This window comes from Canis lupus, chromosome 20 (assembly GCF_048164855.1).
Source record: "Canis lupus baileyi chromosome 20, mCanLup2.hap1, whole genome shotgun sequence".
Taxonomy (NCBI): Eukaryota; Metazoa; Chordata; class Mammalia; order Carnivora; family Canidae; genus Canis; species Canis lupus.
Genome location: NC_132857.1, coordinates 24099207 through 24125451, shown reverse-complemented (window position 1 = coordinate 24125451; position 26245 = coordinate 24099207). Strand labels below are relative to the sequence as shown.

At 37.0% G+C, this 26245-nt stretch overlaps 2 long non-coding RNA genes across 8 annotated transcripts in view; one reads left to right on the top strand and one right to left on the bottom strand.

The window, feature by feature from the left end:
- LOC140611770 (uncharacterized) overlaps nucleotides 1-19457 on the bottom strand; it is a 72397-nt gene extending 52940 nt beyond the window's left edge. The window contains exons 1-2 of the long non-coding RNA XR_012012965.1: nucleotides 19394-19457; nucleotides 15250-15327 (exon numbers count right to left, since the gene is read on the bottom strand). This is a non-coding gene — a long non-coding RNA (uncharacterized lncRNA). The remainder of the gene's footprint in view (nucleotides 1-15249; nucleotides 15328-19393) is intronic.
- Nucleotides 1-26245, top strand: part of LOC140611769 (uncharacterized) — a 192139-nt gene that overhangs the window by 134134 nt on the left and 31760 nt on the right. For all 7 annotated transcript variants that reach the window (XR_012012964.1, XR_012012962.1, XR_012012958.1 and 4 more), the window contains one exon: nucleotides 16957-17076. This is a non-coding gene — a long non-coding RNA (uncharacterized lncRNA). The remainder of the gene's footprint in view (nucleotides 1-16956; nucleotides 17077-26245) is intronic.

The following is a 26245-nucleotide window of genomic DNA, read 5'->3' as shown; positions in this document are numbered from 1 at the left end:
AATGAAGACATTGTTTACATTTACAAGATAATTTTACTGGATCAAATAACCTAAACAATTTCCAAGTCGATTAGGTAGACTGTAAGGAATATCAACAACAAATATTGTAGACTAAGATTTAATATTTTCAGTATATTGGGGATCACACCATAATAGAAAACTATCAAATTCTGTTAGAAAAAATAAGCAAAAGAATTTATATAGAAATTTCATCCAGAAATCTGTCCAACTTCATCAATAATCCAACAAATCAAGTAAGAACATGATATGGTTTTTGGATTCTCTATTTAATAAAACCGTAATTATAAAATAATAGTACCAGGCTGGAAAGGTGTGGTGAATGAGAACATATAGAGAGGGTATTACAAAGTATAAAACTTCTGAAAACCAAGTCACATTAGAGGATTTAAAAAACTCTTAATTTTTGACTTAGTATTACCAGCTGTGAGCATAGATTTCAAGTGGTGGTAAGATCACAAATTTATTATAGAACACAAGTGTTCATTGATGACAAAGACTGTGACATAGGAAATTGGAGAAAATCTAAGTGTCCAATAACATGGGGATGGATAAATAAAGCACATCTACTTTTTAATAAGGACATTAAGTTAAGTTTTAGGAATATTAAACTCCAATTATGTTACTGCATTCGTATCAATGTTTATCTTTCCAAAAAAAGACAAATTCCCTAGAATGTTATACATATTAGTCAATACATCTTCTTCTCTAAGGCAATTTTCTGAATTACTGTATATTTTTATTTGGAGCAAAGGGATAAAATTTAATGTGTTAAATTATTTTGGATAATTTCATAGTCAACAGTAGACTGATAATAGTGCGTGCTTTCAGTGTAGACACATTTTCTGATCAAATGAAGAGTAATTTATTATAATTGCTCTTGATTTTTTAAGTAAAAGAAGAAATGAGTGTACTTCACTATAAATCATATAATTCTGTATAACTGATATATGTCATTAAATTGTTCCACACACTTCTTAATCAATACTGTATACACAGCTATAATTTTTGAAATTTTTTTCTTAATCAATTCTCCTAGGAATTTGTCTTATAAATAGTCTACATTTACCTAACAGCTACAGTTATTCACCTGATTAGTTAATAAAGAAACATTAGAACAAAGATTTTAATAATTGAAGGTATTTTACAGTTATTTAGATATAAGGGCTTATTACATTTTACAATTTGATATTTTGGAATCTTATGAGATAGGAAATAAAATATTACATCCAAATTTTTTTTTATTAAATGAACAAAAGTCCATGTATATAAATTGGCTAATGCTACCTGACTAAATAGTTGTAAAATAAGTTTAAGTTGCGTGTCCTTTTCCTGGCCACAGAAATATGTGTGAAATTGGAACAGTACTAATTCTGCAAAATTTTACTATTGGTGGTCACCAACTGCAAACGATAATATGAACGAAATCACTGGGTAAACATGAGTCCTGTTGTAGATACGGGATGGCCACTGAAAGCTTTTAAAGGAAAAGCAAAGAAATGATGTAGAGCTCTGGGTCCACACTCACTTTCACTTGTTTTTCCTGCAAGATACAGCAAAAGCAGCATCACCTACAGTCAGGAAGGAAAGTTATTTAGGTACTACTTGTTTTCTAAATAGAGCAAGCGAGCACACCTGGGCGGGGAGGAGGGGCAGAGGGAGAGAGAGAATCTTCAGCAGGCTCCACACCCAGTGGGAGCCCCTTGGGGGGGGCTCAGGCCCAGGACCCTGGGATCACAACCGGAGCCAAAATTAAGTCAGATGCTCAACCAACTGAGCCACCCAGGCACCCCTACGTACTGTTAATATTAGCATTTTACAGACTTAAAATGGAGTATTCTTGTAAGTGGGTGGCTCAGTTTTTAAGGTTTCAAGTCACTGTTTAGTATATTGTTGTATAAGATGTAGAGATAATGACTCAACTGATTTATAACCAAATTGGCCATTTTCTCTTAATTCTTATTTCTCTTAACTCTCCAGATATACTGTTTGTCCATGTATTTAACAAGTGTATCCTCTTCACCTTATTTTCCATTTAATTGTCTACATTCAGGTATTTTTCATAGTATTCCTGCCTTTTTTATTTTTTTGCCTTTCTTTTTTTTAATTTATTTATGATAGAGAGAGAGAGAGAGAGAGAGAGGCAGAGACACAGGCAGAGGGAGAAGTAGGCTCCATTCACCGGGAGCCCAACATGGGATTCGATCCCGGGTCTCCAGGATCACACCCTGGGCCAAAGGCAGGCGCCAAACCACTGTGCCACCCAGGGATCCCTTTTTTTGCCTTTCTGAGTCTTACCTTTCTTACCTTCAAATGCACACCACAAAAGACGTGCTGCGTGCACGGAGTAGGAAATCTACCTCCTACTTGCAAGTTCTAAATTTAATCATTGTGCTCATTCTCTAAGTTTCTATTTCTGGCTTTTGAGGGAGCGCGATCCAATTCCAACCCACTTGCGCCTGAACTCCTGAAGGTATACACGCATGCAGTTTAAGTCGCTGTGCTAGAACAACACTGCTGACTTCACAGAAGGAAAGAGAAAACCTACTTTGATTAAGCCCAGTGTGGGGTACAAATGCCATCACTCAGGCTAGCTAGGGCATGCAACTGAAGTGTCTACCTAGGGGGGTAAACGGGGATGCAACATCATCTGGGGATTAGTGACATGGAGGTAGTGAATCCACAGATGTAAAAGCAACTCCTTATACTCTGTAGAAGCTAAAGGCAGGATGCCAAGGAAGATCCCACACCAATAAGTGTCACGGAGGTGGGTAGCCACCGCCCAAACCCCCACCTTTGTGCGTGCATGCACAAAATGTTTTTCCTAATGCATACAGCAAGGAAAATGTTCAATCAGGAAAGTCTGCACAAGGAGAGTGGATTTCTATCCCATGGAAGGATATTTACAACAGCCTCTGGGAAACCCCAGTGCAGATGAAAAGTGTGGTTCAAGGTCAGTGCTACTGGAAGGTACCAAGTGTTAGAAGCCACAGGACTCGCAGAGAAAAGACAATGGGGACCCCACTCTGCAGAGATCGTTTATTCAACCCTATTTAATCTTAAGCAAACTTAACTGCTTGTGGCGATTTTGGCCTGATTTTTAGACCTCTACTGAAGGAGGATTTTGCCATTTTAAAAGTGGTGACTTCGCCTTTTAAAGGGGCTTTCTATAGAGTAGGATTGGCTTTTCCTGAAGTGGATCCAGGAGAAAAATGTGTTTCGTGTTATTAGTAGAGGACGCGGAGAAGGGTGTGGGGAGCAGAGTTGAGAGAGGGTGAGACTGGCTGTAGCTGCCATAGCATCCAGCGTCAGAAAGACTGTTCCTTTCCTCCTTGATGGAATGACCCTCAGGACTGGGTCTTGTCCCCGCATTTAGTTTTATTATCCAAGTCTCAGTAATTCTTTCTGTGGGACTAATTCAAAGCAACCCAATTCCTTGCCTAATGCATTCCTCAAGAGAGCTCTGTGTAGGCCGTTTCCTAGTGTATTTTGAATCAGCCATGACCCTGGGATGATCTTCATGGTCATTTCATTCCCAGGGTGAGGAGATCTGAGTGCTCCAACTCCTTCCCCAGGGAGCTGAAAACCATAGGTGCCATTGGAGACCCTTACCATTAAAATGTGTATCTGTAATTATATCCAAAATCATCATTTTATTCCAGACTTATATCCCTAGAAATGACAGAGAATCACCAAACTCACAGTCTACCAGAAGTCACACACTGGGAATGCAGTTAAGTTAACATGGATCTGTATCTTCCAGATTTATGCAGACCGTATGCATGTGAGGACGAGGGATGGGAGAGGTCTTTGGAAGCCTCAGCTGCTCCCCACTGCTACTTCTGGAACCTCTTGTCCGATGTGGAGAGGAGCGTCTCTGAGCTGCCCCTTATCCCATCTTCTTGATTCTGTATTATTGAGTGAGCTTCTTAAACATGTACCAGGTTCTTCACAGATGGCTTGTGCTCTTCTTTGACAAACTTTACACAGTTTGGGAGGCAGCAGTTTTTCTGTTTGCAGCACTTGGACTTCAATAGTAAGTGCTTCATAGCACTTGTTGACTATGTGAGGTCTGCTCTTCTCACTGCCAGGAATCATTTCTATAGTTGCTCCCCAAATAGCAGCCCCAAGTAGCCTCTCTCTGTCCCTCCCTCCCTTTCTCCCTCTCTCCCTCCTTCTCTTTCTCTCCTTTCTGTTTTCATGCTGTCAGCTTGGTCCGTGTTTTTCTCTAGTGGTAGTTTGAAGTTTCCTGTCGAACTTTTCCAGCCATAGAAATGTTGCCTGGCGGATGCTGCTTGAAATATCTCCACCATAGGGAAGAAGTGATTGGCATTAGGACAGTGAACAGAGAAAATCTCCTAATGTGAACAACACCACCCTAGCCCTGTGTATGGTATTCAAGGCATAACCTTCCCTGGAGGGCACTGGAGATTGGGGTCACTGCCAACAGGAGGCTTAATTTGCCTTTCCACTTCTTAAGGTAATATACCTGATTTATGAGGACACAAATTTCTGCCACACAGTGATACCTACCTGAATAGACTGCAGTTTTATTAGAATCTCTTACGTTCCATTGGTATTTTTTATAAGGTGAATCCTAGCCACCGTATTTAGTCTACATAGATCACACCTGCTCTTCTTGATAGGAACGGGGACTTTGTTCTGGACACTGATGCACATATAATGCTCTTTCTTGCTAAGTACTCTAAAAAATAGGCACTTCTGCTATTGTCGGCTGTGTAGGTTTCTACTGGACCAAGTGTCTTTGGAGAGTGACTTTTTCAAATTTGGTGCCGTTTCTGAAGGTGTATCCTAGTTAGTACCAGGAAACTCCGGAGGACTAATTACACTTAAAACATTCCCCTTCTGATCTTTCTTCGGGAAGAAAAATAATAGTTTTGTTGTATTACCGTGGCACAATGGTTAACTTGTCCAACTCATAGCAACAATTATATTCTAGTTGGTTCTAAGAGGTATGAATTGCGACAAAATAGCTCCTATGACTAGCATATGTGTGTGGTGGTTAAAGATATTAAGATGTCACAGGACTAGAAGTAGTCATTGGTTATCCTATGTTGTTTTATTGTTTGTCAGATACCACATGGTCTTTCCCTGACCAGTCTGTTTTCTTTGCAATTATTGACTAAAGAAAGGTAAATACATTTGTGCAATTTTAAACTCAAGTGGATGTAATGGAAACTAATGGCTCCCACAGAGTAGATGTGGTTAAGATATAAATCGTTGTTAGAGACAATATTGGTCGTTATTCTTCATATCTGAATACCAACCCAGGCCCTCTATATGTATATGAATATGTATAATGTTATCACATATAGTGAGTATACATATATACGTATATAAATATACATATACATGTATAAATATATATATGTATTTATTAATGTCCATAATTCTAAAAAGGGCACCAGAGAGCAGAGAGGAGATAATGGACTTATATATTTCATATTTATTTTAAATAAATTATTAATTTTTTGCTTGTGCAGTACACCTCTTGGTAGTCCTTTGTCTTCTTATGAAATCTCTAAATTATTCTATTTTCCATGTAAGTAGCTGGCCATTTATTTCACATAAATTATACTCAAATTAATATTCTCAGACAGTTTAAGTCTGCCTTTATTTTATAATCGGCAGAAAAATCTTTCTTTGAATGTTAGGTTGTGTTGCCAGATACAGTTTTGATTGAGAAAGATGTAGATCTTTTTCTTCTCCAAGAATCCACAGGCTATACAATCAGTACATAAGTAGTATAAGAAGTAAAGACTAATAAAAATCATAAAAATATGCAGATAAAGTTCTGCAGCAGTTCTGAAGAAATTAGAGTGGGCTAAATAGAGGAGTTGGCATCTGACATAGACCAAAGTTAATGTATTGACCTAGAAGCATGAAGAGCATAGACAGAGCAAGGAACCTGACCAAATTCATAGCAATAAGATTTCACAAAGAGTTTGGTGAAATAGAGAGCCTCCCAAGCTCTGAGTGGAATGTTGACACTTAACCCTTTCAGACTTAGCCTTCCAGATGTTAACTACCTTGTATTTGGCATTAAATTGGATCCACAGTGGCTGGTGGGTATAATGAAAGAAGTCACATTCAATGAAAAGGTACCTGTCTGCTTGTTTTGCACACACAGGCCTCTGCTAGGTGCTACAGGAATATCCATAAACATTTATTTTCTATATGCTCCATAATTATGTTATGAAATCAGCATTGCTAAGGCCAGGATCCAAATCTGCTGGCTAACAGTATTTTTACTCCTGGGTTAGTTCTATTTATGGACTGTGGGTTGAGGAGATATACTGTGATGTCATTTCCAACGTACATAGAAAAGGAGAATGTAGTTGTAACAGAATGGGATGATACACATCGCTCTACCTGGTAAAATGGGCCAAAGCCTAGCCACTGACTACAGATCCCCAGGGGACTGCGGTTGAGACACCTGGCGGATGGCTCCCACAATATGCTTCCTCCTCTGCCTGTGAGTACATCACTCAAAAGATTTTATGTGTGGAGCTACTAACCATAAAAGGAATGAATGTAATTTTAGTCATGACACTTCTCCAGAAAATTAATTTTTTCTTAGTCTATCAAACGACCTATGATAGGATATTCAAATTCAACTTTTCAGTTTTCTCCCAAGTTTCATCTCAGCTGCAGAAAAGATGACTCTGAGATTCCTGTCTATGGTTATTTCTTGGACAAGTTTGGGTCTGAGACATTCTGGACCTCAGTAATGAGTGAACGGAAGGCCTAGTTTCACCCCAGACACATGAAATATTGAAGCTGGAGCAACAGGAATTTCTAGATGGCTCCTATAGATGCTCTAACCATCTGTAGCTGAAGGCATCCCTCTTCTCCCCAGCTGCACCACCTATTTGGTATAGACTTCTGTCCCCACCTGTGTGAACTCAGTGCAGAGGTGGAGCCTGAGCCTGAAGACAGCGATACAGAGGCATGTTTCCCAGGGAATTCAATGCAGTTCCTGCTGACCCCTGAGTGGAGGACCTGCCACCAGCATGAGTAAGCTGAGAAACCAGAGGAGAGAAATTAAATTCTTAAAACTTTAAAAGACAGGCTTCTGTGTAATATAATCTAGCCATTTTAGGGTCCGAACAAGAAATCGGTGCATCTGATTGATTTATCTTACCCTTGAAACCTGCCCAGATGTGGCATCCAGGTGATTTAGTGCCTTGTGTTTGGTTAGTACAGCAGGCATAGGAATCTAGCCATGAAAACATGGAGAATTGGAAAATCAAGCTGCCCAGGGGAAATGGTGTTATAGTATGTATGTGAATGCAATTCAGGTAATTTTCCTTAAGATAATAATGGGGAGGTTCCTATTTCTACTAATATGTTCAAGTCTTTTCTACTAGAATGTAGATTTGATGAGGAACGAAGCTATGTCCTCCTTGTCCTGTAACTCCTACCCACAGGAGAGTGGTTTTCTAGACCAGCAGGATCAGTATCACCTGGGAAATTGTTAGAAACTTGTTAGGATCCAAAGTACAAATTTTCATGCCCTTCTCCTTATCTATCATATCACAAACTCTGGAAGTGGGGATACAACAATTTGTGTTATAATAAGCCTGCCAGGGGATTCTGATGCAAGATATTCCTGGCACATAGTAGACATATATCAAGATGTGCTAAAGGATGAAGCAGTAATAACATAAGAGAGTAAACATTTCTGTTTTGTAAAAACATATGCAAAGCACTGATGAAAGGTGTTTCTCTTACAGCATGAATTTTTATAATGTAAATAAAGAATAACTGGACTGGTTTATTAAGAAACACAGTTTGCACTACATGCAGAAATGCTGGTATAAATTTCACAGCAATCAGGAGTTACCTCTAACCCTGTGTTATCAGTGAAGATCTGTTTCTCAGGGCAAGGATGTAGTTGCTTTATACCTGGCCATTGAGCTTTTGTTTTATCCTTTCATATATTAGTGGTTGTTGCCAGCTATAATTTATTCTGATTTCGCATATGGGTATATTAACTTCAAAAAATAGTTTGCATTTCTTAAGCAAAGGCAAAGTTCATGAACATTTGTGTGACTGATGGGTCCAGCTGGTGATAGAAGAACAGACTGTCCCTCCTCTTGGTGATCACTAGCAAACTTGTTCATTCTTTAGATGCTGCTCGGTAATCAACTGTGTATTTTTGTCAGTCTGCAAGGAAACTATCAACTAACTCAGAAAGATAAGTATCTTTCTTATCACTGTAATTGCAATTAGAAAATGAGTTTGCCATATTTGACACTCTAGACCTCTACCATCACTTCTCCCCTTCCCATTTAAATAATGGATTCAACAACATAATTGGATAGTATAACTTTTTAGGAGCTAAATTCTTAAGTTATAAGAACAAAGTAGCATGTAATATTCTAAATAGGATGTACAGTCTACAAATATCAGTGACAGAAATCTTGAAATAAATCATAGCTGACGGCAAAACCATACATCTCCTGTAACTTTTCCTAATAGAGTCAAGAATCTGATTTGTTGAAACTATTAGGTATTCCTTAATTATTCGGCTCAGTGAACAGAGCTGAGCAAAATATACCAAACATAATCTGTTAGCTAAGTCAGGATTTAGACACTTGAAAATAGATTATGTTTGTATTCCAAATCAGATCATGTATTTATTCAGAGCATATGATGTACAGCTTACCATGTTAATGTGCTGGTGGGAAATATAATGAGTATCAGAAACCTTTTCTGACCCGAAGAATTGGCACAAAACATAGACTCAAATACACTGAGAGTTCTAACATCCTATGCATTGCTAATATAGGACATTTCTAATTTTTAAGTCTATATAGGCAATTCAATTTAGTTATTTAACACTCAACATGTATGGCTTGAACTCATGACCCCAAGATCGAGAGTCACAGGCTCCATGGCCTGAGCCAGTCAGGTGCCCCAAGGCAATTATATTTTTCTTTCAGGAAGGAAGGTTTATTTATGTATAAGTTCAATATGTCCATAACAGTTGCCATGCCAGTAAATACCATATATTAAATTGAGCTATATGAAATTGTCTTTGGGTAGGTCAAAATCATAGAATATTAGCAATTTGGGATCCCTGGGTGGCGCAGCGGTTTAGCGCCTGCCTTTGGCCCAGGGCGCGATCCTGGAGACCCGGGATCGAATCCCACATCAGGCTCCCGGTGCGTGGAGCCTGCTTCTCCCTCTGCCTGTGTCTCTGCCTCTCTCTCTCTCTCTGTGTGTGACTACCATAAAAAAAAAGAATATTAGCAATTTCATATGGCTCAATATAACATTGTTTTAAAAGATGGCTTTACATTTTTTGAAATATTGTGCTTTATGTTTGACTAATGTTGCCATGAATTCTCTCTGTGGATGACTTTCAGAAGTCTGCATAATTTCTGTTTACTTGCATTCCTCATCCTATAATGTACTTTGAAACCATATGAGTGAACATTTGAGGAAGATTTTTAGTGTCTTGTTCTATCACAAATTAATACTATTGAGTGGCTTTGAAGGGTTATTTAAGCTTCAAAAATATATAGTCCTGGGACGTCTGGGTGGCTCAGCAGTTGAGCATCTGCCTTCAGCTCAGGGAGTGATCCTGGGGTCCCAGGGTCAAGTCCCACATTGGGCTTCCCACAGGGAGCCTGCGTCTCACTCTGCCTGTGTCTCTGCCTCTCTCTGTGTCTCTCTTGAATAAATAAATAGATATTATATATATATATATATATATATAGTCCAGTAAGAGAGTAGTTTATCAAATAAGAGGAGCCCAGCACAGAGGAGACATTTCATATTGCTTAACATTCAAATTTTACCTATATGTTATTAAATTGATGTGAACAATTTAAGAAATGGTCTTATACTCATTTTTACAGTAAAGTAATTTTTCAATTATGTTAAATTTGACTTTGAATTTCACATATTGCCATTTTATTTTAGCACCTCTTTAATCACTGTTTTGTGAATTGAATAAATTAAAATATGTAATTGAGTTTTTAGAAATATTAGCAACTTATTTTAATATTCAACTTGATGACATCATCAGTGGAAGATGAGATTTGAGGCTTTTGCTTTTGAGAATCTAAATGATCATTTGGATTCTTTATTTTGTAAAAGAAAAAAAAATAAAAGTGAATAGTGCAGAGATTGAGATTACACCACAAACCTCCCCACATCTACTCCAAAGAAAGTTCCATTAATTCAGATTTTAGAAAAAGATAATAAATTTCTTTATAGTTACATTTTATTTTTTTATTTTTTTAATAATAAATTTATTTTTTATTGGTGTTCAATTTGCCAACATACAGAATAACATTTTAAAATCCAGCATAAAGTTTAATGACCATTTTAACTACATTTTGAATGCTTTATTTAGTTTATTCAATTTCACATAATGCTTCTCTGCATTGAAAACCTCTTTTCTTTACAATCTCTGCTAACTTCTATTTCTCTAAAATAAATTCCAAATTATTTAGCTTCATATTCAAGATCCTTCAACATCCAGACCCCATCTATCTTGCAACATTGCTATATAGAACCTTCATTTCATTCAAATTTGTTTTTTGATATTAAATCAGCAAATAACCACAATGAGGTACCACTTCACACGCATTAGTGTGACTACTGTTGGTAAAACAGAAAGTAACCAGTGTTGATGAGGAAGTGAGAAAATTGGAAATAGTGAGCATGTGAAGTGGCGCAGCTGCTGTAGAAAACAGTATGGCAGTTCTTCAAAAATTAAAAGTGGAATTACTGTATGAGCCAGCAGTTTCACTTCTGGATGATATATATCCAAAAGAATTGAAAGCAGAGTCTCAAAGAGACATTTGTATGCCTGTGTTCATAGCATCTTTATTTACAACAGCCAAAAGGTGGAAGCAACTCCCATCTATTTACAGGTGAATGAATAAACAAAACATGGTTTTTACAAATAATCAAATGTTACTAATCCTTTAAAAGGGGGATGATGACACCCTCTATAATGGATGAACCTTGAAGATATTATGTTATCACAAAAACACAAGCACTGCATCACTCCCCTCCCAGGAGACACCTAGCATAGTCAAATTCATAGAGGCAGAAAATAGCATAGTGGTTCCAGGAGCTGAGGGAAGGTGGGGATGGGGAGTTGTTTGATGGGTACCGAGTTTTAGCTTCACAAGATGAAAAATTTTGAAGTTCTGTGTCACAATGTCAATGTACTTAAAACCACTTACCCATACACTTTAAATAGTTGAGATGGTTAACTTTATCTCATGCATTTTTTACCACCATTTTAAAAAATTAAGTGAATAGATAATTTTTTAATGTTCCAATAATAATAATAATAATAATAATAATAATAATATTCCTATATCTAAAGCAAGTCCTTAGAAAGTGGTTTCCGGGATCCCTGGGTGGCGCAGCGGTTTGGCGCCTGCCTTTGGCCCGGGGCGTGATCCTGAAGACCCAGGATCGAATCCCACATAGGGCTCCCGGGGCATGGAGCCTGCTTCTCCCTCTGCCTGTGTCTCTGCCTCTCTCTCTCTCTCTCTGTGACTATCATAAATAAATAAGAAAAATGTTTGAAAGTGGTTTCCAGTCACTGTGTTGTACACCTAAAATTAATGTGTCAACTATACTTCAGTAAAATAAAATATAAAAATTAAAAATTAGGGGATCCCTGGGTGGCTCAGCGGTTTAGCACCTGCCTTAGCCCAGGGCCTGATCCTGCAGTCCCAGGATCGAGTCCCACATCAGGCTCCCTGCATGGAGCCTGCTTCTCCCTCTGCCTGTGTCTCTGTCTCTGTCTCTCTCTCTCTCTCTCTCTGTCCCTGATGAATAAATAAATAAAATCTTAAAAAAAATTAGGGACACCTACGTGGTTCAGCAGTTGGGCATCTACCTTTGGCTCAAGGTGTGACCCTGGGATCCTGGGATCGAGTCCCACATCGGGCTCCCTGCATGGAGCCTGCTTCTCCCTCTGCCTGTGTCTCTGCCTTTCTCTCTGTGTCTCTTATGAATAAATAACTAAAATATTAAAAAATAAATATGAAAATTAAAAATTAAATACCAAAGGGATGGCTACTAAAATTAGTATGGCAGTTATATAATGTATTGAAAAGTCAGAGATTTCTTGTCTCTTGCTGTTTTAAGGATCTTCTCTTTATCTTTGGAATTTGCAAGCTTAACTATTAAATGTCGAGGTGTTGAATGGTTTTTATTGAATTTGGGGGGGGGGGGATCTGTCTATCTCTTTGATCTGAATTCCTGTTTCCCTTCCCAGATTAGGAAAGTTTTCAGCTATGATTTGTTCAAATACATATCCTGGACCTCTGTCCCTTTCGGCGCCCTCAGGAACCCCAATTAAACGTAGGTTTTTCTTCCTCAGGCTGTCATTTATTTCCCTTAATCTATCCTCATGGTCTTTTATTTCTCTTTTTTCCTCAGTTTCCCTCTTTGCCATCAAATTGTCTTCTATGTCACTCACTCGTTCTTCCCCCTCATTCACCCTCGTCGTTAGGACTTCTAGTTTGGATTGCATCTCATTCAATTGATTTTTAATTTCTGCCTGATTAGATCTAAAGTCTGCAGTCTTGAAGTCTCTTGAGTACTTTATGCTTTTTTCTAGAGCCACCAGTATCTTTATAATAGTGCTTCTGAATTGGCTTTCTGACATTGAATTATAATCCAAATCATGTAACTCTGTGGGAGAGAGAGAGGACTGTTTCTGATTCTTTCTTTTGAGGTGAGGTTTTCCTTCTAGTCATTTTTCTGAGTGCAGAGTGGCCAAAAACAAGTTGTATTGGGAAAAGGAGAAAAAGAGAGGAGAGAAAGAAGGAAAGAAAAGAGAAAAAGAAAAAAGGAAAAAAAAGAAAAGAAAAGAGAAGAAAAAGAGAAAGAAAAAGAAATAAAGGGAAAAAAGGGTGGGGGGCAGCAAACAAATCAAAAAGAAAAAAAACACGGGGGAGTATCTTCTGATTCTGTATACTTTAAGTCCCTTGACTTCCCCTGGAACGTGGCCATCTAGCTGGTCTTCTGGGGGAGCGGCCTGTTGTGCTGATTTTCAGGTATTAGCACTTGGGGGAGCTGCTGTGTCACCTGCCTGGTGCAGGGCTCAGTGGGGATGTTTACCCCGTGAGGCCCCAGGAGGGACAAGTGCAGTGGGCAGAGGCCAGCTCTGGAGCCCTGGAGTCAGCTCCCGCAGTAACTAGGGAGCTCTGCGTCTGCAGGGCCTGGATGCTCCGGGCGGGGCTGCTGATCTGCTTATCTCGGGGCAGGAGCGTCCTTGCTGTCCTGGGCTCTCCTGGCCTCTGCCTGTCCTGGGGGGAGGCCAGATCCTGGGCTGTGTACCCGGCGCCCTGTGCTCCTGGGCCTGCACTGTTGGAATTGCGATCCTGGCCCCGCAGCCCCCTCTCCGCAGAGCCGCCTGAGCCACCTCCGCGCTGCTCCCAGGTGCAGCCGTGCGCGTGCTGCAGCCCTTGGGGAGCTCGGCGCACTCTCCCCGGGGCGCAGGTGTCTGTTAGTGTCCCAGGGAGCCTGAGGGCATCCCCGCCCTCCTGGGGTCCTGCTCCAACTCCCTGCGAGCCCTTTCCGCCCGGGAAGGTTGGTGCAGCTTCTGCTTCTCCGGGACGGGGCTCTCCTGTCCTGGGGACACTCGCCCGGGCCTCAGCCCGGCTCCTCGTGGGGCCCCGCCCCCCTGGAGGCCTTTGTTTCTTTATTTCGTTTTTCCCGTCTTCCTACCTTGATAGAAGCGTGAACTCTTCTCACTGTAGCATTCCAGCTGTTCTCTCTTTAAAGCTCAGGCCGCATTCATAGATTATCAGGATGATTTGAAGCTTATCTAGGTAATTTGGTGGGGACAGGTGACGTGGGGACCCTACTCTTCTGCCATCTTGCCCCTCCTCAATCCTCATAAAGTTTCTATGATTAAGCATGGTAATGTACATAATTTAACAGTAAGTATGCAGTGCTAGCTGTTATTACCATTATTATTATTATAATTATTACTGAAGGATTCTTAATTCCTAAAACATTTAATTACAATAAATTCATGACCTTATATTGAAACTTAAACTGAGGTGTGTATGACACACAATAGATATATATAATGTTTCACTTTTGGGCAAATTTTTAAAACATCTGTACTAACATTCTAATGCTCTAATGAATGCTGTATTTACAACCGCAAGACAAGAAAATAGATGCCAATCTGTTCAACAGACTTCATCATTCTTCAACAGATATTTTATTGTATAAATTTTGGGTTTTTGTTGAGTGTGGTTTGGGGCAAATCATAAGATGGGTAAAGGAAATAAAGAACTAAAATTCATTTTTAAATGCTCATTTGCTTAAAGTAATTACCGCACTAATATGCTTTAAGTCTTAGATTAAAAATACATGCTTTAACTCTTAAAAGTATAAATGTACTTATTTATGTCTCTGGGCAATTTATACCTCCTGCATTCTCATTACAGAGGTGACAATGTTCTGATCTCTTATGTGTATTTCCAGACATATTTTAGGCATATATAAACAAATGCATTTTCCTTCCTTTTCACACAAATGCAAGCATACAAAACACTCTTACCTTCTCATCTTTTTTTTTTCACCAAAAGCTGTATAGTGTGTTGGTGTCTATATCAGCACTTAGTAAGCTTGTAAACTCTATGACTTATACAGCTTCACTGGATGGATATATCTAACCAATGTCATCAGACCACAGCTCATGGACAGTTTCGTTAACAGCTGTAACTTCTTGTTATAAACGTACTGAATAAATAGTATTGTCCAATTTAAATCAGTTAGTATGTATGTAGTATACTGGATGATAATTCCAAGGAAAGGAATTGGTAGGTCAAGGATAATGCATGGTAATTAATTTTTAAAAGAAATTTTTCATTTATTTTTGAATATTAATACAGGCATGTAGCACATAACTCAAAAGGAAAAAAATGAATGGTAAAAATAAGACTCTCTCATACCATTTTCCTATATTCATCCAGTTTGTTGGACTGGAGATAATCAGGCTTACCCGCTTTATGTCTAAATATCCTTCCAGAGACAGGTAATGTGTACATGTGTACGGAGAAGAATCCCTATTTTTCAGGCAAGTGTTGTTTTCTGTAGCATAAAAGCTTATGACATCAGAAGACTCTTGCCTAGATGTTTGTTTAAACAGAGATACTGGGCTCGAGGGTAACCGTTCACCCAGGATTGCACATCATGTGGCCTTACCATTCAGTCTCAGCCATCGTAGTCCTTATCAGGAAAAGTGATGCTTCCTGGGAATCTCACTATAGGGCACCGTTTTCCCTGAATGAAGAAGGGATAGTGATGAATTCTGTACCTCCTCACCAAGGATTTTCAAACCTCCTGCCATCCGCCTCTATGCTTGGCATGCAACATGCATTCTGGGATTCCTCTTCACCATAATTAGAGACATTACTTTCACTACTCCTCTAAATCTTTTATTTCATGTGTCTTGGCCACCCTCTTTCTTAGTTCTGTGTCTAGTGTGTTACATCTCCTAGTAGCTTCCTAAAGAAACGTTAAGGGGGTGGCTATTTTTTTAAGTCATGTACGTTAGCACATCTCTTTAGCTAATTCTCTCAGCTGATTTTTCTGGATATAGACTTCCGAAGCAGTTTTTCAGCTTTCTGATTGCCAATGTTGCTAATGAAAAATTCAGACATTCTGATTCTTCATTCTTTGTTTATGAAATCTTTGTCACTCTCCCCCCCCCCCATGGCAACTTCTGGGATCTTCTTTTTTTGCCTCTACTGTCCTAAAATATCAGAATGCATTACTGGTCTGGCTCACCCATCCTACTGGGTACTTGGAAGGTCCTGTTAATCTGGAATTCGATTCTCTTTAATACTAGTAAATGGTCTTAAATTATATTGCATCATATAATATTCCATTTGTTAAATTATGTTATACATGTTTATTGTGTATAATACATACAGTGATGATGTATGTAGTTTATACTAAATGTGATGTGACATTTATAAGTCAGCATGTAAGTTATTATTATTTTTTTTCAAAATGAACAAGAGTACTATTAAAGAGTGTTTGCAGTCAGTTCAGGAAATCACATATATGCTACTTGCAGAAGAGTTACACCCACAGTAATGATGTCCTCTAAACAATATATATTTTTATATTTTCAAAATATTTTGGCAACAAATGACTAAATTTGACACACCATATTTTATCATTCATCTCTCACACACATACATACAGATACATATCTATAATATTCTACTACTCTATCGCAGAGACTATTCTAGAAATATAATTATTGGTAGGTAACAATATTTTTAAATGAATTAATTCAAGTTCCAAATGTCAAAGTTCACTAACACCTTATTCTTAAAACAGAAATTTATATTGTTTTCTTAAATATTTTACAATCATTTCTGATGTTAAATAAGATAGCTTTTGCTTTTCTATGCTCAAAAATATATAGGGTTATATATAACCTGGATTTAATATACTAATGCAGATTTATAAAATCATAGCATATAATAGCTATGGCCTATAATAAATGTGTAAATATTCATTTTGGATTTTCAGCCCATTATTTCCCCAGATCATCTACCTTCTTACCATAACAAAATTGTTCAGTGTACAAATATTAAGGAATTTATGTGATATTATCAATAAGAACGTTCCATCAAGTGCCATACCCCACTGAGGAGTAGAAGTAGACCTCCACTAATAATCTCCCTTTATTGGACAAAATGTCATCATTATATTACATCTCATTATATTTGAAACATATATTTAATTTTCATTTTTAAAAAGCTTAAACACAATTGTACTACATTTCTTTCTTTCTTTTATTACTGTTGCTTTTCATTATTGAAATAATTTGAGAACTAGCATTGGCATTATGCTAAATTATCATTCAAGATTTGTGTTGTTTTGCTTTGTTTTCAGCATGCAGTGACCTGGAGTTCAGGGAATTGGCAAACAGATTGCGGGACTGGTTCAAGGACCTTCATGAAAATGGAAGCCAAAACAAGATGACAAAAGCATTACTGAGGCCTGAGAGAAGCAGTAAGATTTCTAAATATGACATGTGCCATTGTCTTTGACATGGAACTTTATTTCCAATGAATCACTTAGATCAAAACACATATTCCAAAATTTATTCTTTGCTAGGTGCTGAACAAAAATCAGAACATTGCTATTACTTCCAAGCACACTCATAGTATTTTGCAAGGAAATAAAACATTTGTGACAACTCTGATTGGTTAAAAAAAAAGACATATCCCCTCAGAGACGACATTAACTTCCAGTTGAAGTGAAAGAATAAGAATATTTTTCAGTTTTGATAGCAGTGGTAAAGAATAAAACAACACTAGAGATAAAGGTAAGATTGTTCGAGTGCTTGAGATTTTTACAGACACAATTAGTCCCCCCTCCACACACACAGGCCACCCTTTACGTGATGACTCTGCAGGCATTTCTACTTTTCTACCAAAAAGCCAGTAGACAAGAGTTCTTTCAACAACAGAGTGCAAATCAAATTCATTTTTAAAAGAAGAAAATAAGCTATATGAAGATTATATGAATCTTTTATCATCTGTATAATTTCCTCAGTGTTTTCTAATTCCTTAGAAGTAGGAAATGGTGATTGAAGTAAAGCACTTGTTATGAAAATTGTATGAACTTTAATTCTATATTTTTCATTTATAGAAATGTTATTACACATTTAATACATGTAAAAGAAAGATATTGAAATATGAGCTTAATCTGAGGAGGCTTCAAAGATTGAATATTTGCTCTGAAATATAAGAAGAGGTGGTGGGGCAATAATTAGAAGCAGCATCTTTTAGTTGACCAAGTCCCAAGTGTGCCCCCTTCTTTGCTCATTGTGACATGACCCATTCACTCTACTTTGCAATCCTCAAATAGCACTTTCTTTTTTTATTATATTTTATTTACTTATTCCTGAGAGACACACAGAGAGAGGCAGAGACACAGGCAGAGGGAGAAGCAGGCTCCATGCAGGGAGCCCGATGCGGGACTCGATTCCAGGACCCCAGGGGTCACGCCCTGAGCCACAGACAGACGCCCAACCACTGTGCTACCCAGGGGTCCCCTCAATAGCACTTTCTAACAAAATCACCTCATAGATGGTCATGGTTATCCATTCGCTATGGTCTCCAAATACCTCACTTTTTTTTGTCTTCTCATCCAGGGATTTTCTAAAATCCCAACCTTTTGTATTTATGAATCTGATATATGTTCTTAACTAATTTAATAGTTCTTTTTAACTAAACTAATTCAGCTACCACTGATAGACATGATAATTATCTTTGAACATGTGATGACGATGTATATATGTTTCTTCTCATGAACTTCAGAAAGAGATTATAGTATTCCCCTACCCTGTAGGAGTGTTTCTCAGGTGTGTCTCAGGTGTGTCTTTGGAATCATTGATTACATTTATACCAGATGCTAATTTTTTGGATACCTTGAGTATAGGTAAAATGACTAACCTTACTTAATAGAAACAACAGAGTATGTTTGTCTCTGCATTCATAAAGCAAACACATCTGGGGTCGCGTAAAAGTTTGTTCCAGACCCTTACATATCGATCTTTAAAAATTAATGTCTACACCTACCCTACCAATTCTCAGACTTGAATATTTGTATTTCTTGATCTCAAATTTCTCCTTTAAACTTAAGACTAGTGATCTCTCCCATATTTGGAGGTGGATAGAAGGAGAGCTCCTGGAACACTCAGCACAGTGCCTGGTTAATTGTACACAGTCATAAATACCATTTTCCTTTCCGGCTTCTTGTTTCAAGAAATGAGGCACTCTTGATATAGTGGGTTATTTACAAGAAACTTGTAGGTAGCTGAATATCTTTGGAAAGTAAATGAAAAACTGGACATAGGATTATTTTTACTACTTGAAATGGTCAGAGGCCAACTAGGAGTAAGAGATGAAATCCATTCAGAGATAAGACAAATCACTAGAAGAAAAATGGAGGATTGCCTCAATTCCTCAGAATTGGACATCATCTGAGTGTATTCTTTCCTGACTCAAATCATACTTAATTTGTGAACCAACCCACGATATTATATTCTATTTCCTTCATATTTTTATTTTTCCTTCACAGCATTTCTCAGTATCTACTGCAGTAGTAATCTACATGTTTATTTGGATTCTCTCTCTCCCTCTCTCTCTCTCTCCCCTCCCCCTCTCTCTTTCACACACACACACACACACACTAGATGACAGAAATCTTTACTGACCATCGTACTATAGGAGTAGAGTGGTTTGGTACATAGCACTGCTAAATAAAAACAAATACTAGTATTAATGGAAGAAACAAAGAAACCATCAAAATGCTGCATTACCTGGATGTACCACAATTTAATCAGCTTTCCTCTTAAGAATGTTTATTGTTTCCATTATTTTCTCCATGACGACCAATTCTGCAGCTGATTGTTATGCTTTTATTTCTAAGAAAGATTCCAAGAAGTGCAAGTGATGGGTCAACATGTGCATGCAGTTCAAATGCTAAATGATAATAGATGTTGCAGGTTGCTTTGCAAAACAAAAAATCTTAAGGTATTTCTAAGATTAGGGTAACTCACAACATGGGAGTTACCTTTTGTCTTCATCCCTGGCAGCAAAAATATTAACCATTCTTTTTAACGTTTCCATTCTGGTGAGCATGCTGTTATAGTTCATTATTAATCCCATTTGCATTCCCTTGATTAGTAGTGAATTTGAACATAAAATATTAGTGGAGGAGAACTTTCATACAGCAAAATGATATAAAATGACTCATTCAGCTCAGGCTACTCTAATAAAATACTATAGACTAGGCGGATTAAACAGTTGACATTTCAAGAATTCTGGAGGCTGGGGAAGTCCTACATCATGATGCTGGCAGATTGGATTCTGGATTCTTTTCTCATGGTGGAATCAGAAAAAGATCTCTCTAGGGCCTCTTCTTATGAAGGCACCAATCCCCTCACGTAGGCTCCACCTTCATGACCAACTGCCCCCAAAGGCCCATCTCCAAATGCCATCCAGCTAGGGGATAGGACTTCATCGTATGCATTTTGGGAGGACACGATTCAGTACAGAGCACCAAACAAAACAGCACACATACACCTGGAAAAACCACTAGTTATGTCAACTTACAAGTTCCATTTTAAGAAAGGTATATTGATGACTTCCATTATAATTGTTTTTAATCATTCCTTCTAGTATTTTGGGGAGTTTTTGCTATATGTGCTTGCTACTCTATTTCTTAAATATATAGATTTATTTATGTTCTATCCATTAATAAATTATGCTTATCACTTTATTTTATGATACTATATTCTACTTACTGCTTTTTTGCACAGATTTCACCTAATCTGATAGTAATATTATCACTCCTACATTTAATTTTATTGCATTTGCCCAATATATTTGGAAACATTTTTTGTCAATCTTTCTTTATTACTTAGAACTAAATGTCTTTCTTGTAAGCATCCATAATTGAGCTGTGAGTTTTCAATATGACGGTAAGAAAACTGAGTGACTTTTATAATCAAGATATAACAATAAAGTCAACAAAAAGCACAGAAAAAAAAGCACAGAAAAATATTCTGATAAAACACAGAATGTTTGCCATAGGAGATTACCCAGAAGACAAAGAAAACCTTGTTATCACAATTTCTGGTTAAGAAAAGACCAATAATCTAAGAGAAAATTGTCATTTTAAAAGAGAAACAAAATTTTAGTTTTACATCTGTATAATATTTGATACTAATTTTAATTTTTTCTATAATAAATCTTTCAAATATTAGTGAGCCCTGACTATGAAAATAGTTTCAAGGATCCTTTTATAATATTTTGTATTCATATACCATTTGGTCTTATGCATTTTTGTAACAGTAAGTCATTTTATTTTAGAATAAAACTATGTTTTTTAACAAAGTCATATCTTTCATACCTTGCATATCAAGTTGCTTATATCATTATTTTTTCCTACTAGAGTATTACTTATATAGATATTATCATTTGAAATTACAGTAATTTTTATTTTATATAGAAAACTATGAAGTAGATAATTTTGAACTGTCATGCATTAGTATTTTGCAGATTAAGAGGATTTATAAATATATATTTTATGCTTTTTATACCCATATCATTTTTTATATGTAGCTTTTTAAGTTGCAAAAATGAACATGTTTATTAACATACCCAAATATATAAAAATGAAACTACAAAATTAGTTTGAATCATAAAAATTAGAGGCAAACAGTATATAAATTTAAATTTCTCTAGTAGATGTAATGCTAACTTATTGAATCAATATACCTATTTCAATTTAAGACAAATATGTTCCAGTAGAATATAAATGTATGCTTACAGTATATGTAATGCTGATAACTCTGAAGATACAGTTTTTTTATTAATTTTTAAAGGTTTTTATTTATTCATGAGAGACAGACAGAGAGAGAGAGAGAGGCAGAGACATAGGCAGAGTGAGAAGCAGGCTCCCCATGGGAAGCCCAATATGGGACTCGATCCCAGGACCCTGGGATCAACAGCTGAGCCACCCAGGCATCCCAGTTTTTTTATTAAAAAATATTAAATTAGTTTCTTTTACAAAAGTTTATACTATGCTAATTGAATTTTTAAATTTTTAAATTTTTTTAAGTTGACCTACAATGTTATGTTATTTTCAGGTGTACAACATAGTGATTCAACTTCTTTATACATGACATTAGGTTCCCCAGAAATGTACCTACCATGTGTCCCAAACATCACTATTAAATTACTACCGACTATATTCCATATGTTGTATCTCTCATTCCCATGACTTGTTTATTCCATAACTGGAAGCCTGTACTTCCCACTTTCCTTTACCCATTTTGTCCAGCCCATCACCTCCCAGTCCTCTGACAACCATTGGTTTTTCTGTATTTTTAGATCTGGTTCTACTTTTTGTTTGTTTATTTCATTCTTTAGATTCCATAAGTAAGTGAAATCATGTAGTATTTTTCTTAGTCTGACTCATTTCACTTAGTATAACATCCTTTATATCATCCATGGCTATATGATATTTATATTATATATATATCATATAATTTATATATATTTATATTATATATAATTTATAAATATTAAATGTATACATACACTACATTTTCCTTATCCTTTTGTCTATTGATGAACATAGGTTGCTTACATATCTTGGCTCTTGTAGATAATGCTGCAGTAAATATAAGGGTGCATCTATCTCTTTGAACTGATGTTTTGTTTTGTTTTTTAAAGATTTTATTTTCTCCCTCTGCCTGTGTCTCTGTCTCTCTCTCTCTCTTTCTCTCTCTCTCTCTGTGACTATCATAAATAAATAAAAATTTTAAAAAAATTTAAAAAAGGGATCCCTGGGTGGTGCAGCGGTTTGGTGCCTGCCTTTGGACCAGGGCGCGATCCTGGAGACCCGGGATCAAATCCCACATCGGGCTCCCGGTGCATGGAACCTGCTTCTCCCTCTGCCTGTGTCTCTGCCTCTCTCTCTCTCTCTCTCTGTGACTATCATAAATAAATAAAAATGAAAAAAATTAAAGATTTTATTTATTTATTCATGAGAGACACAGAACTGGGCTAAAGGCAGACACTTAACTTCTGAGCCACCCAGGGTCCTGAACTGATGTTTTGTATACTTTGGGTAAATACCTTTGTGAAATTATTGGATCATGTGGTACTTTTATTTTTATTTTTTTTTAGGAATGTCCATACTGGTTTCCACAGTGATGTTAGCAATTTACATTCTTGCCAATAGTGTACAAGAGTTCTTTTTGTCTACATCCTCACTAACACTTGTTGTTTTTTGCCTTATTTTAGCTGTACTGACAGGTATGAGGTGACATCTCATTGTGGTTTTGATTTGCATTTCCTTGATGATGAGTGATGTTGAGCATTTCTTGTATATTTATGGGCCATCTGTATGTCTTATTTGGAAAAAATGTCTATTCATGTCCTTTGCCCATTTTTTAAAAATCAGACTGCTTGTTTTTTTTTTTCTGATGTTGAGTTGCTTAAGTTCTTTGTGTATTTTGGATATTAGCCCTCTATTAGGTCATTTGCAATTATCTTCTCCTATTCAGTAGGTCACCTTTTTTGTTGATGGTTTCCTTCACTGTGCAAAAGTGTTTTATTTTGATGTAGTCTCAATAGATTATTTTTGCCTCTGTATTCCATGTCTTAGAAGACATATCTATAGAGTGTTGCTATGGCCAATGTCAGAGAAATTACTACCAATGTTGTCTTCTAGGATTTTCAGGTTTCATGGTTTCATATCTTTAATGCATTTTGAGTTCATTTTTTGTATATGATGTTAAAAAGTGATCCAGTTTCATTCTTGTGCATGTAGTTCTATAGTTTTCCCAGTACCACTTATTGAAGAAATGGTCTTTTTAAAACATTAAGTTCATTAGAAGGTTTTTTTTATTTCTAAAAATTTTAGTAATATATAATTAATATAAGCACTTACTATTCCTAAGCTAATCACAATACACATTTCTTAAGTGATTTTATAATCTAATTTGAGAATACCATCTGAAGATAGGGGAAAAATACACATACACACCCCTGCACATTCATGCATACACATAAAGATTGTGTTTACAGAGGATAGAATAGATTGTAGTTATAGTTAAATATGAGACCAATGCTCTACAAAGTATTTTGCAATTTGTCGAGATATCAGAAGGAAATAGTCCTTGGAGAAGCAGGCTCCATGCATCCATTAATCTGTTGATGGACATCTGGGCTCATCCATTCTTCTTTATCCATTCCTCTGTTGATGGACATCTGGGCTCTTTCCATGGTTTGCTCTTGTGGACACTGCTGTTATAAATGTAGGGGTGCAGGTGCCCCTTTGAAACATTATTTTTGTATCCTTTGGGTAAATATTTAGTAGTGCAATTGCTAGGTCATAGTGTAGTTCTATCTTTAACCTTTTGAGGAACCTCCATACTCTTTGCCAAAATGGCTGCATGAGGTTGCATTCCACCAACAGTGTATAAGGATTCCCCTTTCTCTGAATCCTTGCCAACATCTATTGTATCCTGAGTTGTTAATTTTAGCCATCTGACAGGTGTGAGGTGGAATCTCAGTGCAGTTTTGATTTTATTTCCTTGATGATTAGTGATGTTGAGATTTTTTTCATGTATCTGTTGGCCATTTGTATGTCTTCTGTGGAGAAATGGCTGTTCATGCCTTTGGCCCATTTCTTTTTTTTTTTTTTTTAATTTTTATTTATTTATGATAGTCACACAGAGAGAGAGAGAGAGAGAGAGAGAGGCAGAGACATAGGCAGAGGGAGAAGCAGGCTCCATGCACTGGGAGCCCGACATGGGATTCGATCCTGGGTCTCCAGGATCGCGCCCTGGGCCAAAGGCAGGCGCTAAACCGCTGCGCCACCCAGGGATCCCCTTTGGCCCATTTCTTAACTGGATTTTTTGTGTTTTGGGTATTGAGTTTGATAAGTTCTTTATCGATCTTGGATACTAGCCCTTTAATCTGATGTATCATTTGCAAATACCTTCTCCCATGCCATAAGATGCCTTTTAATTTTGTTGATTGTTCCCTTTGCTGTGCAGCAGCTTTTTATCTTGATGAAATCCCAATTTCCTCATCTCTCCATCCATCTTTTGTTTCCCTTGCCTTTAGAGACATGCTTGCAAGAAGTTGCTTCGGCACAGGTCACAGAGGCTGCTGCCTGTGTTCTACTCTAGGATTCTGATGGTTTCCTATCTGACATTTAGGTCTTTCATCCATTTTGAGTTTATTTTTATGTATGCTGTAAGAAAATGTTCCAGTTTCATTCTTTTGCATGTTGCGCCCCAATTTTCCCAACACCGTTTGTTGAAAAGACTTTTTTTTGTATTGGATATTCTTTCCCACTTTGTTAAAGATTAGTGACCATAGAATTGAGGGTCCATTTCTGGGTTCTCTATTCTGTTCCATTGATCCATGTGTCTATTTTTGTACCAGTACCATATTGTCTTGATGATTGAAGCTTTTTAATACAGCTTGAATTCTGGAATTATGATGCCTCCAGCTTTGGTCTTCTTTTTCAACATTGCTTTGGCTATTCAGAGTCTTTTCTGCTTCCATACAAATGTTAGAATTGTTTGTTCCAGCTCCGTGAAAAATGCTGACGTTATTTTGATGGAGATTACATCGAATGTGTAGATGATTTGAGTAGGATATACATTTTAACAATATTTGTTCTTCCAATCCATAAGTACAGAATGTTATTCTATTTCTTCATCTCTTTCTAAATTTCTTTCATAAGTGCCCTATGGTTTTCATAGCACACCTGTTTGGATAGGTTTATTCCTAGGTATCTTATGGTCTTTGGTGCAGGAAGGAATAGAAAATATGAACAGACTCATAACTGGAAAAGAAATTGCATGAGTAATAAAAAATCTCCCAACATATGAGAATCTATGGCTGAATGGCTTCCTTGGGGAATTCTTCCAAAAATTTAAATAAATAATACCAGCCACTGTGGAAAACAATATGAAGGTTCCTCAAAAAGATAAAAATAAAACTACCCTGAGACCCAACAATTGAACTATTAGATATTTATCCAAACGATACAAAAATAGTAATTTGAAGGGGTTCATGCACCCCAATATTTATAGCAGCAATGTCCACATAACCAAACTATGGAGAGAGCCCAGATGTCCATCAACAGATGAATGGATAAAAAAGATGTGAGATTCCTATCTATCTAATCTATCTATAATGGAATCAAAAAGAATGAAATCTTGCCATTTGTAATGACATGGATGGAACTAGAGGTTATTATGGCGAGCAAAATAAGTCAGTCAGAGAAAGATAAGTACCACAATTTCACATATGATTTAATTCATATGTGGAATTTAAGAAACAAAAGAAAAAAACAGATGACTATAGGGGAAGGGAAGGAAAAATAAAATAAGATAACACAAAGAGGGAGTCAAACCATAAGAGCCTCTTGACTATAAGGAACAAAGACTGCACCAAAAAGGAGAATTATAGACCACTATCTCTGATGAACATCGACATGAAAATTCTCAACAAAATACTCCCTAATAGAATCCAACAATACATTAAAAGGATTATTCACCAGGACTAAATGGGATTCATTCCTGGGATACAGGCATGTTTTAATATTCAAATATCAAGCAATGTGATATACCACGTTA